Source organism: Musca autumnalis, unplaced genomic scaffold, assembly GCF_047663935.1.
Source record: "Musca autumnalis isolate F117 unplaced genomic scaffold, ASM4766393v1 scaffold_2, whole genome shotgun sequence".
In the NCBI taxonomy this organism is placed as follows: Eukaryota; Metazoa; Arthropoda; class Insecta; order Diptera; family Muscidae; genus Musca; species Musca autumnalis.
Window position 1 is genome coordinate 59,806,727 of NW_027411755.1, and position 18,153 is coordinate 59,824,879.

General features: G+C 33.8%; 1 protein-coding gene across 1 annotated transcript in view; it reads right to left on the reverse strand.

Moving 5' to 3' along the window:
* beat-Ib (beaten path Ib) overlaps window positions 1-18,153 on the reverse strand; it is a 612,254-nt gene that overhangs the window by 502,888 nt on the left and 91,213 nt on the right. The gene's annotated exons all lie outside the window — the stretch shown is intronic.

The following is an 18,153-nucleotide window of genomic DNA, read 5'->3' on the forward strand; positions in this document are numbered from 1 at the left end:
TGCCTGAAATTGTTTATTTAGTCTTCGTTGGTGGTATAAATCGTTCTCCCAGAAATGTGTCGGTACAGGTCCACGCCTTAATATAGTCCCCATTGAACGGTACCTCTCTATTTTCGGTATTTTCAAGGTTATGGCCACAATAATCCGTCGAAATGGCTGAAATTTGGTATTTAGTCTTCGTTGGGGTATTCAACATTCCCCTTTAAATATGTCGGTATAGCTCGCCTTCATAGAGCCCCCATAGAAATTGGGGGTGCAAAACTTTCCGGTTTAATTATATCGGTATAGGTCCACATTTTTATATAGCCTCCATAGAACGGCACATCCCCGTTTTTTGAAGGTTGTGGCTTCAATATTCCACCGAAATGCCTAAAATATGATATTCAGTCTGGGTTTGGGGTGCAAAACTTTCCACCTGATATTTGTAGGTATAGGTCCACACCTTCATATTGCCCCTATAGAAGTGTAACCCCCGATTTTCAATATTTTGAAGGTTGTGGCTTCAATATTCTACCGAAATAGCTTAAATTTGGTATTTAGTCTTCGTTGGTAGCATAAAATTTCCCCCCAAAATTTTCCGTACCGATTCACGCCTACATACAGCGCCCATAGAACGGTACCCACGAATTTCGGTATTATGAAAATTGTTTTACCGTAAATGTTTGAATTTGGTATTTAGTCTTCTTCGTAAACGAAAGGAAACTAATTGTTCAGTTTTACTTCAATACAACTCGTGGTGGAGGATATAACAAGTTCGGTCGGGCCGAACTTAACGCCTTTCTTACTTGTTTTTATTTGTGTATTTATCGTACTTTGCATTATATATACAATTTTCTTATTTATCCCCTGCTTTTAAATTACATTCCATCGTTGTCATTGCAAATAATAAGTTTTGCGGATTCCATCTCGAAATAGACACTTCAACTTTTAATTTATGAAATCAATAATTTGTTTTTTGACGCCTTATTTGTATCACTCTGTCACCAACACACCACCTAAAATTCATAACGAATTTATTTCATTTTGAAGTTTTTTTTAATATTTGGTCAAGCTGTTGTTTACGGATAAAGTGGTATAAGCCACAATTGCAATAAATTCGATGATGATGATTGTCGTTATTATTTTCTTTTTGTTGTTCCACCCACTTCTTGTAGGGATCTTCCCAACTGTCTCTATTTTATGAGCACGTGTATATGTGTGCGTGGTAAATATCTCATAGAGCACAAGTATTTTGAGCCTTGTCAATATCTTTGTTCAAAACCCACACATAAAGTATATGGTATTGGCAATACAATTCAATTGAATTTGTTGAAAGAGCTTATAATAATCGCACACACTCATACTCATATTGATACACACCCGATGTGATACAACAACAGACTCATACATATAAATGGTTTTTACAATAAATTGTTGTATTTTTTAACACCATTAGGTTCTTCATTGGAACTTATTTGGCATCGTCGTCTAGGTTATAAATAAATTTATAACTCCATGTGAATATTGAACAGTGGGCTAGCTTTGAGGCGCAAAGAGATCTACAAAAAAGTGACACCACTTAACTGTATGCGAAATTGTTGGCCTTTCAAAAGTTCAAAAAACTTGAAATAATTTTATTAACCTGTAAAGTTCAAAAATTTCTCCCACTGTTTGCTAATCTTTTCTTTTTTGGCTCATAAATATTTCGCAAGCCTCTAGAGCACCACTTAACCATGGCTAAGCCGAAAAGCTGTACATTTTATTGAAATTAAATTGAAAAACCATTTACCCTCACAAATTGTCAATTCACTTTAAAAACCCATAGCCAAACACTTCAATGAACCCCCGCCCATTCTGTAGCTGTAAGACTCCTCCAAAAAATTGTTTTTCAAAATTCGCATTCGTTGTGTGTTGACCTTAGATAGCAAAATGCCTGAACCAATTTATTGCAATTTTGTTGTTCTCAATTCAGGGTTTTTGTTTTTCATAACCTTTTTTGTTTCTTTCTTTTTTCCAAGAAGGAAATGTTAATGAAAAGCGTTGTCCTTTTTTTGTTTCCTGATCCCCAAATTCGTTTCAGCCATGACAGACAGTAGATTATGTTCATATGTCTTGCCACATTTCCAACTCATATTTGATGCTGCTATTCATTTCTGCCAAATTCCCTTACCAGTCATAGTCGTTCAAATTTTTATATTGTTTCCAAATTGTGTGTCCTTTTGTGGGTAATGGCTTAATTTGTGCACTCATATGTAAGGATATTTGATGAAGCACACATAGAGAAGGAGAAGCACGTCATCATCATCATCACCATCGTCATTGTCTTATCCTTTTCACATTCATTGTCTTCCTTTTGCTCTTCGTTGTCCCAACACCACATGACTTTGCATTTGTATTGATATGTATTGGGGTATTGTTTATTGTTGTTGGTTCGTTCTCCTTGTGTTCTGTGTACTGTTGATTGGTGTTCTTCAAATGTTATTGAAGCATATTTTTGGGCGTTTATTAGATTGTAAGTGTTTTTTGTTTTGGCGATAAAAGACCGCACAAGTGTTATTGAAAATTGCTTTTCCCAATAAAATGTCATTGCGTCGGTGGTCATTGGAGACAAATAAATGCTCTTGGGGGGAAGAACTGTGTGTGTCAAGGAATGATAGCACGAATAAGTAACTTAATGAATTTTTGTGTTTTCTAATAAAGTTATAAAGTAAACTGAACAATGACAATAAGTGTGGAAATATTGTTTTCTCTGAAATATTGGAATTTAATTTTCTGTTTTGTGAGTGCTATTAGGTTTTTTATTAAAAATTAAAGGGCATAATAGTGAAATATGAAATATCTTCCACCATATAATATTCTGAACTAAAATTCGATAATTAATCGGGTGGTAACTTTATAGAAATTGCGTGACTGCAGGAAACATCAGAACAATTACATCAGTCAAATTACGGGTTGTTCAGTTACCTTCAAATACCGAAAATTAAATGTCAAATAGTAGACAGTTCAGTCTACAACTGCTATATGAGTGCTACAACTGCTATATGAGTGCTATACCAAAACATGGACCTACTATGACAATGTTTGACGGAGAAGTTTCGTGGCTGCATAGAACCTCAAATATTAAATTACGGCTAGTTGAGCCCAAAAACGTAGCTAAAACCCTCAAAATAATTAGGAGGGGAGGTACAGTTATGTGGGGGCTATATGACAACATGGACCTATGTTAACAGTTTGTAATTGAGAAGTTTAGTGACCACTGGAAAACTCAAATGTCACATAGCATGTAGTTCGGTCAACAAATGTAGCTAAAACCCTTAATAAACCCAAAATCGGGCGGTACGTTATAAGGAACTATGCAATCCACCACGAAATATTATAAACTAAAATATTAGAGTTTTAGTTTTTGTCTGTTATGAAAGTACCAACGTCCATAACTTGTGTTGTGTTGACTACTTGGAATCCTATATGTAAATTTTTTTAATACCACACATCGGATGGTGCCGTTGTATGGGAGCCATAGCAAAACGTGGACCTATGTCCGCAATTTTTAGTGAAGTAGTTGATTAACCACTGGTAAACCAATTTGAGGCGAAAATGTCGATCAGATCTTAAAAATACCAGAAATCGGGCTGTAATATTATATGGGGGCTATTCCCAAACGTGGATCTATATCCCCAATTTTTAGCAGAGAAGTGTTTCGGCCACTTTGAACGCTAAATGCCGAAAATGTCGATCAACACTTCAAAAAACCTCAAATCAAACAGTACCGTTATGGGGCCTATTCCAAACATTTGCTGATCACTTGGAACAGAATTAAATTCAATTTGGGCCTTAAATATTTACAATAAAGGGCAAAATTTAAGCTTTTGCAAGAATGGTGGAGTGTAAAAGTTATGTGAAATCAAGAGGTTACATTATTTGGATGTACGGCAAAATAGTATTTATGTTAACAACAATTTGTTCAGATTTTTCCTGTCCATAGAGAAGCCGTAATGTATTTTTATGGTTAACCAAAAATTGACTTATAGAAACAATTTTTAGTAAGGCCCCAAAAAAGTGGCACTCTTGAAATAAGAACAGTGAGGACAATGTAGAACAAACCTATAAATGTGTCGGTGAACACGCATCACCCTGCACTTATGCCAAAATATTTGGACTCTTGTCGAGGTGGTTCACTCTTGAGTGAAGTATACAGACTGAAGAGTATGGTACAGCTATATTCTTCTGTAAAGATGATAAACGGAACCTTGTGAATGTTACAGATAGCGTACTGAGTATCTGGAAAGCACGTTTTATCAAACATTTGGTATAGGATATGGGCGGCGATGAATATACCCCAACCAAAGTGAGGTAAAGACAGCAATTAATCGAACTGTATTGCCGAACTGTTCAAGACCAGTGACGACATACATAAAGAGTATGCATTAGTGATTGGAGCCACAGGCTGCTATGTCTCGAGCACAAGAAGGGAGACATCATGGTTCGTAATGTGCTGTAGGTAGGGCTTATTGGTGGGCGGCTACAACCGATAGTCAATGGAATAATGGGATCATACCAATGCGGTTTGAGACCTGGAACATCTACAGTACTCGAAATCTTCACTATACACCAAATCATAGGGAAGAGCAATGAAAAGCATTTCGAAACATAACACCGACAACGACAGTCATACCATAGAGCGGTGCCTCCCGGTTGTCGATGTTATCACGGTTATAGACGCATTATCCTATTTAATGGCTGAAATTTAGTATTCAGTCTTCGTTGGGGCTATAAAACTTTCCCACAGAAATTTGTCAGTAGTGGTCCTCGTTCTAATATAGCCACAATAAAAGTTCACCACCCGATTTTCGTTATTTTCAAGGCTTTATCCTTGTTTAGTCTTCGATATTTGAATACAACATTCCTACAAAAAATTGCAGGTATAGATGCAAATTTTAATATAGCCCCATATAATAGGTATGTCGATTTTTTGAAATGCTTGCTATTTTGAGAATTTCAGCTTATTTTTTCATACAAAAACAGTAATTCTTCCTTCGAGACTTATCAGGGGTCAGAAAATGTCTCCACAAAAAAGTGGTACCTCACGATTTTAGCTACTTTAACTACATTTTCCTACAAAACTAGCGCTAATTTGTAATTTAAGATACTGCTAAAAATCTTAATCGCAACAATAGAAAGCATACGTAGATCCACATATAACGGTTCCTCCCCACCGATGTTGCTGTAATTTCGTACAGCATGTTCTCATAGTCGAAGATAAACGATACCGGCCGATGTGAAGCATGTTCTCATAACGGTTCCTCCCCACCGATGTTGCTGTAATTTCGTACAGCATGTTCTCATAGTCGAAGATAAACGATACCGGCCGAAGTGAAGCCTTTTAAACGATTTTTCTACTGAAGTGGCTGTATCTTGGTATTTCGTATTTTGGTATATATCATATGGGATATATATGAAAGCACCTTCCGATTTTACATATTGTAAAGGTTGTACACATATCGTCCAAATCGAATGACTTTAACATGGTATTTCGGATTTTAAAAACATCGATGTATTGTTAGTTTATATACATCACGGTGCGTCTTAAGCAACTTTAAATGAAAAGAGCTAACACTTGTCAAGTTTTTGCGGATTCTGAAACAGCAATGTTCATAGATGAGAAAAATCAAAAAACTAAAAAAATCGCCGGAGGTTTTTAAATAAATCGCGGTCAAAGTTATTATATTCAGGGGCTTTCTACGTTTTCACGATTTTGAGGGGAAACCGCAAGTTATATCGCAACAGAGCTAAGGAAACTGCTGTAGCAGTAAAAAATATCTATAAGATTGACCTTCACGATATTTTTGTATGTTTTACCGTTTCTGAGATATAGAACTGGGACAATTAACTGAATATATCGCCAACTTATGAAACAATGCCATGACTGCAATTTCCCAACATAAACTTATATATCTCTAAAATGGTACAACCTACACTCTAAACTTTTTCTGTTGAATTTTACAATGATAATGATAGGCAACAAGATGCGACACAAAAATGCGTAATTTTCAACAGCTTTGTTGTTGTAAGATTTTAAGCAAAATGTGTTTAAAATTTACACATTTTGAGTTGCGATTTCAAACACAATTTATTGTAATTTTACGCACTTTTTTATGGAAATGTATGCAAAATTTCTGAATGTTTTTAATAAAACTACATTCTGGATACGGAGAAAAAATTGTTTTTTTCATATAAAAACATAACTTATTTAATTAAAAATGCTAATAAAAGTAAAAATATGTATATCAACTATATATATTTAATTATATATCAATTGTGGATGCAGGCTTCTAATCATTAATTAAAACTATTTATGACACTAAAAATATTTTACACTTTAATGTACAACTTTTTCTGCTTTTAAACACTTTGTTACAATTTTTATAGATATTTACTTCTTATTTTAATTGTAATTTATTAAAAAAACAATATCTTCACAATCTTTCGTCCGCTTCGAACAAAGAACCGCGAGCCACTAACACGTGTTTTCTGAGTTTTGTTGTTCTTCTGCTTGAATAATACACATTTTTGTTGTGTGAAAATTAATTTGCTACTGTTTGTGTTTAATTTCAAACATTTTCTTTTGCAATTACAGTTTTTGCAACACTGTATGTTTGAAATTAAGCAGTATGTGTTTAATTTCACGCATATTATGTTAAAACTACTGTATTTGCAATAATCTGTGTTTGAAATTACGCTGTTTAATCCAGCCTGAAGAGACCGGATGTTTAGCTGCGAAAGCAGAAAGTTTAGGTGGGACACCAAATGATGAGTGGACTGTATATTTTAAAGCGTAGCTTTTGTTGTTGTTTGCCTCGTAGAGGTTGTGCGGTGTAAAATAAACGAAAAAGAAGAGAAATAAAAACACAAGGGTTTTTAGTATTGGTGTTTGGTATATTTATTGGATTTTTGCGCGTAAAGCTTTTACCTTTTTCGTAAACAATAATTGTTGTTAGTATTGTTAAGTGGACGGAGTCCGTGAACGAAGTTCGTCTATTCTGTCTTGTGTCGAATAACACACTCTCTCAAACGCAGCTTTAACTAGACTTTGGCGGGCAACCTGTCAACCTCTCTTGTCAGAATATGTCAATATTACTTTGCGCCGAAAGCGCAAAGTTGGATGATTTACGTAGTAGACTATTTCTGACAAGGGGGGTTGACACATGACTGAAAGTCAGTCGAATTAGAATAACAAAGCCAATTTGAACTTTAACATACGCATTTCCATAAATTGCACTATAATTTGTTAATTTTTACGCACCTCCTAAAAAATCAACAAAAAATCACAGTGATTTTCATTGAACTTTTTAACAAATAATTTAGAGTGTAGGAAAAAACTAAAAAAGCCAATATTGTAGAAATTTAGAGTGTAGGAAAAAACTAAAAAAGCCAATATTTTAGAAAATTTTCACAGCTATACGATTTTCTTTAGCCGCATTCCGATGGAACTTGCGGTTTCCAAGCTAAATCGCGAAAAGCTAATAAAAAAACCTAAAAATTTGACCTGAGGTTAGTTAGGGCGCACCGTGCATGACATTGTTTTATAAGGAGGCGATACAGTTAGTGCATTGTCCCAATTTGAGCTTTTATATCTCAAAAACGGTAAAACCTACGAAAATACCATACACGGTAGGGAATTTTCACTGCTACAAAATTTTCTTTAACCCTATTTCCATAGGACTTGCGATTTCCCAGCAAAATCGCAAAAACCTAAAAAACCCTTAAGAATGTCAATTTGAATCGCGATTTATTAAAAAAACCGTCCGGCGATTTTTTTAGTTTTTCGATTTTTCTTATATAGGAACATTGTAGTTTCAGAATCCCCAAAAACTTCTCAGGTGTAAGCACCTTTCATTTAAATTTAGTTCAGGCGCACCGTGACATATGTTCGCACGACATCAACGAAGGGACAAAGGAGACTTCTCTAATATCAATGAGTAAACGCCAATTCATATTGGCTCAATGATATGGGACCTTCTTTTAATCTTCTCCTTCTTCTTTTAATAAAATGTTGATGTTCTACTCAGGGATTGATTGATTGAGGGCAAAGCGGACGTGCTTACCACTGCACCACGGTGGCGCCCGGTACACATATGGGTTAAATTGAAAAAACGGAGTTTAATAAAAAAATTAAATTAGTTTTTTGTTATTTTTATTTATTAATTTTTTTTTTTGTAGGTGTCGTTACATCGTTATAGGGTACACAATTTAACGTCAATAAACAAAATATCAAGAGCATACACTCCAGGTCATCACAATATAACACCTAAATTATTTTATGTTAGCATATATATTCCGAAAAGAATATATGAGGAAAAGTCAAAATTTTTTAGTTTCCATGAAGCCAAGGTTTGCACTATTATAATACGCGAACTATTGTAGTTTACCAGTAACTATGACTATTGCTGGATTATTTTAGATGTTTTTGTACAAAGCTCAAAAATTTAGCAAAAAAATTTAATTTACGAGGTAGTTACGACCGCGTAAAGGAAAAAACATAGGTAAAACACGTTGAAGCTAAACAGGTTTTTTACATTGCTATTCGATTTCTGATTAAACCATTCAAATGACGGACATCTGTCCAAAGTAAAAGTAGGAGAATACAAAATGAAGATTACACTTCTAATGTATCACTTTCCAAAATTTCCACTGCATCCACCTTTTATGGATGCTGATATTTTGAAGCCGGATTTCAGGTGTTTTTTGTATTTTTTATGTAACTGGGACGCGCATTCGGATATTTCGAAAAACCAATTATAGGATTAAAGAACTCGCGATTTCGCATAATCTGATATGTATATTGAGTATGTAGCCCACACAGCAGCAGAGTAATCGACTGCCAAAGGCCAAAATTTAGTGTGATATTTTTTCTAAAAAACCTATTTTTTGGGTACAGTATTTACAATATCGTTTTGAGTGTGCTGGTACCCCGCGATATTTTAGTTTTTCGACGATCCGGATCATATGAATCACAGATCATAAAAATCCATCTACTAGAACGGCGGAAATGGCTACTGCAAAAATTGAAAAATTTGCGAAAAATGTTTTTCAAAATATCGCTGACTAATTCGCGTTTTATGTGGATCGTTTCCTTTTCAATGAAGAAAGTGAATCATCACTCGCGTTTGTGCGAAAACAGCGGTTTGAAAAATTTAGTGGCGTGGGAGCTGTATCCGATTTATCCAAAAAATACTGTGTGATGCTACATCCACGGTTCTTGATGGATTTTATTGAAATATGTTTAGATCGATGTATTTTTTCACGGTTGATAGTGAAATCGGATGCGCATAAAAAGTGCATGCACTTTGTGCAAAATATAAGCGTAATACAGTTTGTTGCACACTAAACTGCAGATGATGCTACATCTTAGCGGCCAAAGTAAATCCTGGCAAATGTGTACAAATTAAAAGAGAAGAATTCGCTGTATTGGTAAACCGCATGCGCATCAAGTGATTTTGAGGATTTCGCGATTTACACGCATTTCAAAATGAACATTACCCGATACAATTTTATTTCAAGATTATACCCCATTTAAAGGAACCCAACATTTATTTGAAAGATATCCATATCTTCTGCTAGATGTTAGCGTGTTTTCGAGAAGTGATTATAATAAAAAATGTGATTTATTGCGTGAAATTTAACTAAAATGGAAGAAAAACTCCGACCTATTTTTCTTACATTTTGTTCAACTAACTCACAAAATAAATTTTAATAAATATTTCCTCTTACAAAAATTTTATAAATTTCCTCAATATATTTTTTTGTTTTCGCTATAATATGAAAACCACTAAACGGATTTGTATAGTTTTGGTTTCATTTGAATCTTCGCGATGTATAGATTACGTACATATTTTTTATATATTTTTCAGAGGCATAAGCAGGTTGAATTTTATTAAAACAAGTTGCAAACTACCAATTGTTTGGAATTCTTTCCTAATTTCCGCGAAAATGCACAACTTTTTCACTAAAGTTATGGGACCTCAGTAAACATATAGTATGTAGGGAGCCCCTAATTAAGAGAGTTTCTCAATACAATGATTAGAGTCTTTTAAAGATTTTTTTCTTTTTATTAGAAATGAAACCGCCATAACTTTTGCGCGCAACAACCAAAATTAGTATCACGAACAGATTTAAGAATGGCATTTTTTTCCCAATCTATGTACCAAAAATCTTTCATGTAGCTTAAAAAAAAATTTTTAATTTTTTTTTTATGGAAAACTAAAAAATTTTGTCCTTTCTTCATATCAATATTCTTAATATTGTAGTAATTTAAAGTCTATGTTATTCCGTATCAAACAGAAAAAAATATTTTTCTAGCTTTTCGATAGAACCATGAAAAGTAAATATCATCAGAATAGCACAATCACTATAATAATAAATAATTTTTACCCGAAGAAGTCGGCCGTTTAAAGGTTTGGAAATATGCTCCATATTTATTTAAAAAAAAAACTTATATAAAAACAACCCCTATTTTAATACGCTGAGGAAAATATAAGTAGTTTTTAACAGCATACATTTCTTACTCATTACCCACAATGACTACCCAAAATATATCAAATGCTTGTAGGTAGACCCATTTGAAAAACATGCATATCTACTCAGCATTGTCCGAGTGATATCTCGCTCGAATTAAACCTTGTTTAAAAGAAAGTGCTATTCTTCAGGAAGCATTTTCTTCTCCTAGAAATAAGCCTTGACGTGACGGAAGATCCTAGTACTTTTCACTTTACTTCAATATAACTCATGGTATAGTCCATAAACAAATTTTTACTATTAATTGTTTTTAAAAATTAAAGCAGAAACCCTGGCCGTTAAAAAATCCCCATCTTTTATGGCAACCCTAGTTGTCCTATACATTTTAATTAATTTAAATCTATTCATGTTTTCAATTCATGTTTTTATTCACATTTTAAGGTATTTCTGGGAGATTGCAACAAATACGAAAAAAATTACAATTTAACACCCTTAGAAAAGTCCCAACAACATTTTTTATTGGTTTTACTTTTAAAAGTGGCTAATTAAATAAGCGGCTTTTTCTATGGAGCCTTCATTTTATGGGGGGATTAGTACTTTTTCCCTTTTTTCAGAGTTTTTGCATACAAATTTTTCAACACAAATTTGATACCAATTTCTTTACATGTTACAACTAATTAATTTGCAACAACCACAAAAACCATAATTCGTAGAACGGAACGGAAGAGGCTATGATAATGAATGTATACAGTCACCTTTTGGAATGCTAATGACGATGACTTTGATGGAAAAAAAAACGAAACGAAGAGAGAAGAAAAAATCTTAAAAAGTAGTAGGTGATGATTCTGGAAAAGTTCAATATTTTCTCTAGAACCTTTCCTCTCCGCCTCATTTTTGCCACACTCATCATGAATGTTGCGAATTCCTTTCACTTGCCATGTTTTAACCTTAACTTTTTTCCTAGCCGATTTTATTATACCAAGTTGTAAGCAATCAATCAATATTCATGAAGCGAATAGGGTGAAGTAGAAGACATGAGAAAGGGAAAAGAAATTTTTCGTTGCGTTTCCACAAAGTCATCATCATCAACAGCATTAAGATCCTGAGCAAAAAAGAAAAAATCACAATTTTTTCCTCACGAAGAAGTAATAATTTTGATATAGTCAGAATACTTATTCCCGAAAGTAATGGAAGAAAGAAAGGTAAAGTATGAAATAGGTAGGTCGTCAAGAATTCACAGCACCTGTGGTAAAATGAAATTTGTGAAAAGTAGTTTAAGAAAACCAAAGAAAGGGGGAAACAGTAAATCCCTTGGATCCCCAAAGAAAACGCACACACACATAAAAACAACTGCTGTCCGGAGCTTAAAAAAATTTGATTGATTTTTTCACAACCAAAAAAAAAACAAGTTGTTGACAATTAAGTGCTCGAACAGAAAAAACACATACACGAAAAAATTAACTAAAAAGATGACAAGAAAAATCCCTTTAATGAACTGCCAATGTTAAGGAAGGAAAAAATGTGCAAAAAGAAGATGGCGTAAAAAATCATTAAAAATGTGTAAAGTGTCAGGAGAAAATATTTGATGAAATAATAAATGTTTTTTTTTTTACTTTTAGGAAGGTCTATTTTTATGCAATCTTTTGTGTAACCGAGGTGCAATGGTAAGAACAATCGACTTGCACTCTATATGCCCACCCCGAGAATTTTGATTAAAAGTTTCATCACCATATTTTTATCGAATGTCCATAAAATATTACAAACTTATTGAGAAAATATTTATCAAACATGAAAATGTTACTAAAAAGCCACCGATTAAACGATTACAAACAAATAATTCATTGAAATTTGTTTACGTTTTTAACCAATATTTATTGTTATAATGGTTTTCAACGATTGTCACATGTTCTCGGTCTGAAGAGCGAGTGGAAATAACTTTTTATTGCATATAGAGATTTTCCTCTACAACAATGTGCTGTGTTTGTGTGTGTCGTTGCTATGTTTATTTCAAAGCTTGGGTAAGCTTGTTTTTATGAACCTAACAAAAGAAGAGGGGAAGAAAAAAATGCTTTTTTTGTTTCGATAATGCAAGAAGAATTTACTTTTTTTAACCAACAGTTTGGTGGCAGTTTACATTTTATGATTGGAACCAAATTTTGTAATTGAATCCAAAAATCGGAAAAAGGAGAATTTTATTGGACAAAGAAGCAATCGCACGGTAGTACTATTTTTTATACCCTCCACCATATTATGGAGGGTATATTAAGTTTGTTTTTCCGTTTGTAAGGCATTGAAATACTCATTTGCGACCCTATAAAGTATATATATTCTTGATCAGGGTAAAATTCTGAGTCGATCTGTGCACGTCAGTCCGTCCGTCCGTCTGTGGTAATCACTCTAGCATCCACAAAAAAGGAGACAGGACGCTGAAATTTTGGGAGAATGCGTCTTTTGTTTGCAGGCAGGTCAAGTTCGATGATGGGCTATATCGGTCCACGTTTTGGTATAGCCCCCATATAACGGTACCCCCCGATTTACGGTATTTTTACGTTTTTAGCTACATTTTCAGACCGATTTAGCTATAATTTGACATTTAGGGTTCTTAAGTGTCAATAAACTTATATAACAAAACTTGTGGACATAGGTCCACGTTTTGGTATAGCCCCCATATAACGGTGCCCCCCGATTTACGGTATTTTGACTTTTTTAGCTACCTTTTCAGACCGATTTAGCTATAATTTGACATTTAGGGTTCTTAAGTGCCAATAAACTTATAAAAGAAAACTTGTGGACTTAGGTCCACGTTTGGTATAGCCCCCATATAACGGTACCCCCGATTTACGGTATTTTGACGTTTTTAGCTACATTTTCAGACCGATGTAGCTATAATTTGACATTTAGGGTTCCTAAGTGTCAATAAACTTATATAACAAAACTTGTGGACATAGGTCCACGTTTTGGTATAGCCCCCATATAACGGTACCCCCCGATTTACGGTATTTTGACGTTTTTAGCTACATTTTCAGACCGATGTAGCTATAATTTGACATTTAGGGTTCCTAAGTGTCAATAAACTTATATAACAAAACTTGTGGACATGGCTGCACGTTTTGGTATAGCCCCCATATAACGGTACCGCCCGATTTACGGTATTTTGACGTTTTTAGCTACATTTTCAGACCGATTTATATATAGATATAGATATATAGACTTTTAGGGTTCTTAAGTGTCAATAAGCTTATATAATAAAACTAGTGGACATATCAATGTTTTGGAATAGCCCCCATATAACGTTACCGCCCGATTTCAGGTATTTTGACGATTTAAGTCGCATTTCTAGACCGAATTAGCTATAATTTGATATTTAGGGCTCTTAGTGACCTAACAACTTATATTCGAAAAAATTATGAACATAGGTACATGTTGTGGTATAGCCCCATATAACGGTACCTCGGTATAACGGATTTCGGTATCCCCATATAACGGATTTTCGGTATTTTGAGAATTTTACCTACAAGTTTTAACCGAATTATCTGTAATTTGAACATTTGACATTTGAAATTCTTAGTAGTCACCACACCTCTCCACCAAAAATTGTCAAGAAAGGTCGATGTATTGATAAAGCTACCATATAAAAGTACATCCCGATTTTCAGTAATTTGATGATTTTAACTACAATATTAAACCGAACTAGCAGTAATTTGACATTTGAAGTTCTTAGTGGTCACAACACCTCTCCGTAAAAAATTGTCAACATAGGTCCATGTTCGGATACAGTTCTAATATAACGGTACCTCCCAATTTTCAGTAATTGGCAATTTTAGCTAAAATTTCTAACCGAACTAACTGTAACTTGACATTTGAAGGTTGTAGTGGTCACCACACATCTGCATCAACAATTTTCAACATAGCCCCAATATAACGATACTTCCCGATTTTCGGTACTTTGAGGATTTTACTTAAAATGTTTAACCGAAGGTGTAGGTCCATGTTTTGGTATAGCCCCAAAACAAACCTCCCGATTTTCCATACCTTTATTTTTTGGAGAACTTTCTGTTCGTTTAAGTTAATATTTTCGTATAGCCCACATACCTCCGAACTACACGCAGAAAAAATTATGTTAGAAATATGTTTGGATCCAAACAAATATATGTTTGGGACCGGTTGCAAACAAATTAATGTTTGGATCCAAACATAATATGTTTGGGTCTAAACAAATATATGTTTGCAACATTTTGTAACATATCTCAATTTGATATGTTTGGGTACCAACATATTTTTTATGTTAGAAAATTTTTTTCATGGGTGGAGAGAGGATGTTTGTCAACGAGAGTAATAACAGTGCTCTCGCGGCTGTGGATTGCTGTTTTATAATGAAGAGTTGTGTGTATTGTATAATAGAAGACGTAGAAGCGAAGAAGGGGGCTTTGGTGGCGTGTATGCGACAAACTCGTGTGTTTCTTATTTTGTTGTTGTTAACCAACTTAGGAGGAGAAGAAGAAAAGAAGAAATTATATGAATTATATTTTATTTCTTTCTTCAGTGTTTTAGATGCCTTTGTAGAGTCAAGACGGTAAAGTGAGTGAATAAATCAGTGTTTTGTGTTTTCTTAAAGAAATTGTGCTTTTTAGTAAATTAAATGCCCAATACATTTTATAATTGAATCGGAAAGTTGAATGGAATTATTTTATTGGACAAGAAAGAAATCGCATTTAATATTGGTAATTACATACATACTTATGTATATTTGAAATATGGCATATCCATATTTATTTATTACATTACATAATCATTTGATTCTAGATGCCGATTCCCCGCTGATGATTTCAACTATGAGGACAATTTGTTTTATTTCACAACAAAGGAGAAGCGTTCAACTACGTTTCTATATATTTTTTCTTTTTAAAAGTGTGACTATTTACAAATTATTTCAATCAGTTTTTCTTTTATTAAATTGTGTTATGTATTTCTTTGGAATTTATATGTACCTATGTGTTTGTTGTTCTTTTGCCTTCCAATAATCAACCTCAACATTTGTGTGTATACTATGGAGATAGCCAGTGAGTTCTTACTGAGAGCAAGTGAGCACACATTTTAAAGTGTTTTACATTGAATTTTACGCTCCTTTGCTCTTAGTAAGCGCTCACTGGTGCATGTGTTTGTTTTTTTTGTGCCTTCTGGGTTTGTATTTTTTTTGCACCCAAACATAGAATTGTTTCCACCCAAACATAAAATTGTTTGCACCCAAACATAAATATCTTTGCACCCAAACATATATATGTTTGCACCCAAACATATATTTGTTTGCACCCAAACATATATTTGTTTCCACCCAAACATATATTTGTTTGCAGACCCAAACATATATTATGTTTGGGACTGTTGCAAACATATATATGTTTGCTGCAAAATATGTTTGGGACATATGTTAGAGAGGCCGATTTTTTTTTTGCGTGTAGCTGTTAATGACATTTGAAGTTCCCACGTTATGTACCGATTTTCGGTATTTTGAGGATTTTAGCTACAATTTTTAACCGAATCAGGAGTTATTTGACATTAAAGGCTCCCATCAAAAACTGTCAACATAGGTCCATGTTTTATTATAACCCCTATATAACGGTACCTCCCAATTTCTAGCCCACCAAAAATTGTCAACATACATAGTTCGATATAGGCACCATAAAAAGGGCCTACCGAATGAAATATTTTATGTACATTATTTGACATATTAAGGTACCCACTTAAAGTTGGGGACAGGAATGAAAACTAATTATTCCATTTTAGTTCAGAATATTTTATGGTGGAGGGTATGAAAAGTTCGGCCCGGCCGAACTTAACGCCTTTTTACTTGTTATATTTAAAATGTGTATTACTTTTTATTCCGATTTTCCGCTGATGATTTTTAAGTTAACAAAAGAATTTGTTTTATTTCACAACTAACGAGAAGCGTTCAACGAGATTCCTGTATTTTATATTTAAAAGGGTTTTATTTGTTTTCTTCTATTTAAATTGAAGTGTGACGCTAAATTATTATTTTGATATAAATTGTTCCATTCCGTTTTTCTTTCGTTTGTTATTTTTTGTACGATTTATAATTGTTTATGTACCAAGGGTCAGTTGTATCTTTGTGCTTGGCATTTCTATACATTTCAATAAAAGAAGCAACCACCACCACTTATAAATGTGTGTGTATGTATCTATCTTTTTGTGGCTTTTGGGTTTTCTATTTAACAAAAAATCAACAAAATAATTGTAAATATGAAAGTATTGTTATCGATATTTACTTTGATATTTAACAAATTTTATTGTATATGTGACAATTTTTTATCAAATAAAAATTAAAAAAAAAAAAAACGATAAACCAGTTTGTTAATACGAAAAATATTTTATCGATTACAAAAAAAAAAATCAAGAAAATTCTTAGTTAATATAAGAATTGCTTCATCAAGATAATTTCTAATGAAAACTACAAATTGTTTTATCGACGATTGTCAATATGAACATTACTTTTATCGGCAAAAAATGAATTAAAAATTAATCAGATTTTTGATTTTTTTTAATGGTTACAATTTTTTTCTCTGTACCATATCATTGAACTAATATGACTAGGAATGCATTTATTGGTATGAGAACAGTCTCTCTTGAGCCATCGGCGATGTTCGAGGGAAAAAGGTTTACTAACAAGAAGATTCTTATCGTGTTCCTCACTGAAATAATGGTTTCAGTCTGGCTGGTTAAAACGAAAACTCTGGTAAAGACTATTGGATTTGGATCTAGCTTTGTACATCATAATACACATTTCTTCTAATCTCAGAACAAGATTGGAAATGGCGGACCCTTTCGGTGATGTTCTAGTTAAGGTGCTGTTGGAAATTGTTTTGGAATTCTACCGAAAGTATATCTTATGGTCTTGATTACAATGATATAGTTTTTTTTCGTAAGCAAATCTTAACAACCAAAGATAATGGCTCACAGGTTCAGAAAAAAATGACACTTGAATTTGAACAACTGATGCGCAATTTAATTTCAACGGTCTCCGCATTAAGGTCAGCGATAAAGTGAATTTTTTGAGTTGAACAAACATCATGGTCACCGCGATCCAGGAAACAAAGTTCACCGCCACCTGTAGCTTGCAACGTTGTGATGGTTACAAGGTTTTGCGGAAGGATCACTCAAGGAGCGGGGGAGAAGAAATTGCCTTCTAAATACACTAGTCTGTCCATAACAGACCTACCTCGCTTGACTATCGAATATTGACGAATATGGAGAAACGTGTTTGGTCCTTTTAATTTTGTACATTGTATTATTTCTTAGAGACTTGGATTACGTCCGAATATGGACTACATCAGAACACTCCTTCGGGTGCCTCACACACAAATGTTGGAAAGAGTGCCGTTTAAAGACTCGTCTAGGATTGTTTCAATGTTTTTTTTTTTTAATTTTTTGCATTTTTATACCCTGCACCACTATGTGGAAAGGCCATTATAAATTTGTTTTGGAAAAAATTCATGTAACACCGCGAAATATTCGTCGGAGACCCCCAATGTGGTATACCAATCTTCATATCTCGGCGAGATAAAGCGATTTTGAGATGTGTGTCAGTCCGTCCGTCCGTCTGTCCATTATAAATTTTAATCAAACTCCAGGCTGCAATTATGAACC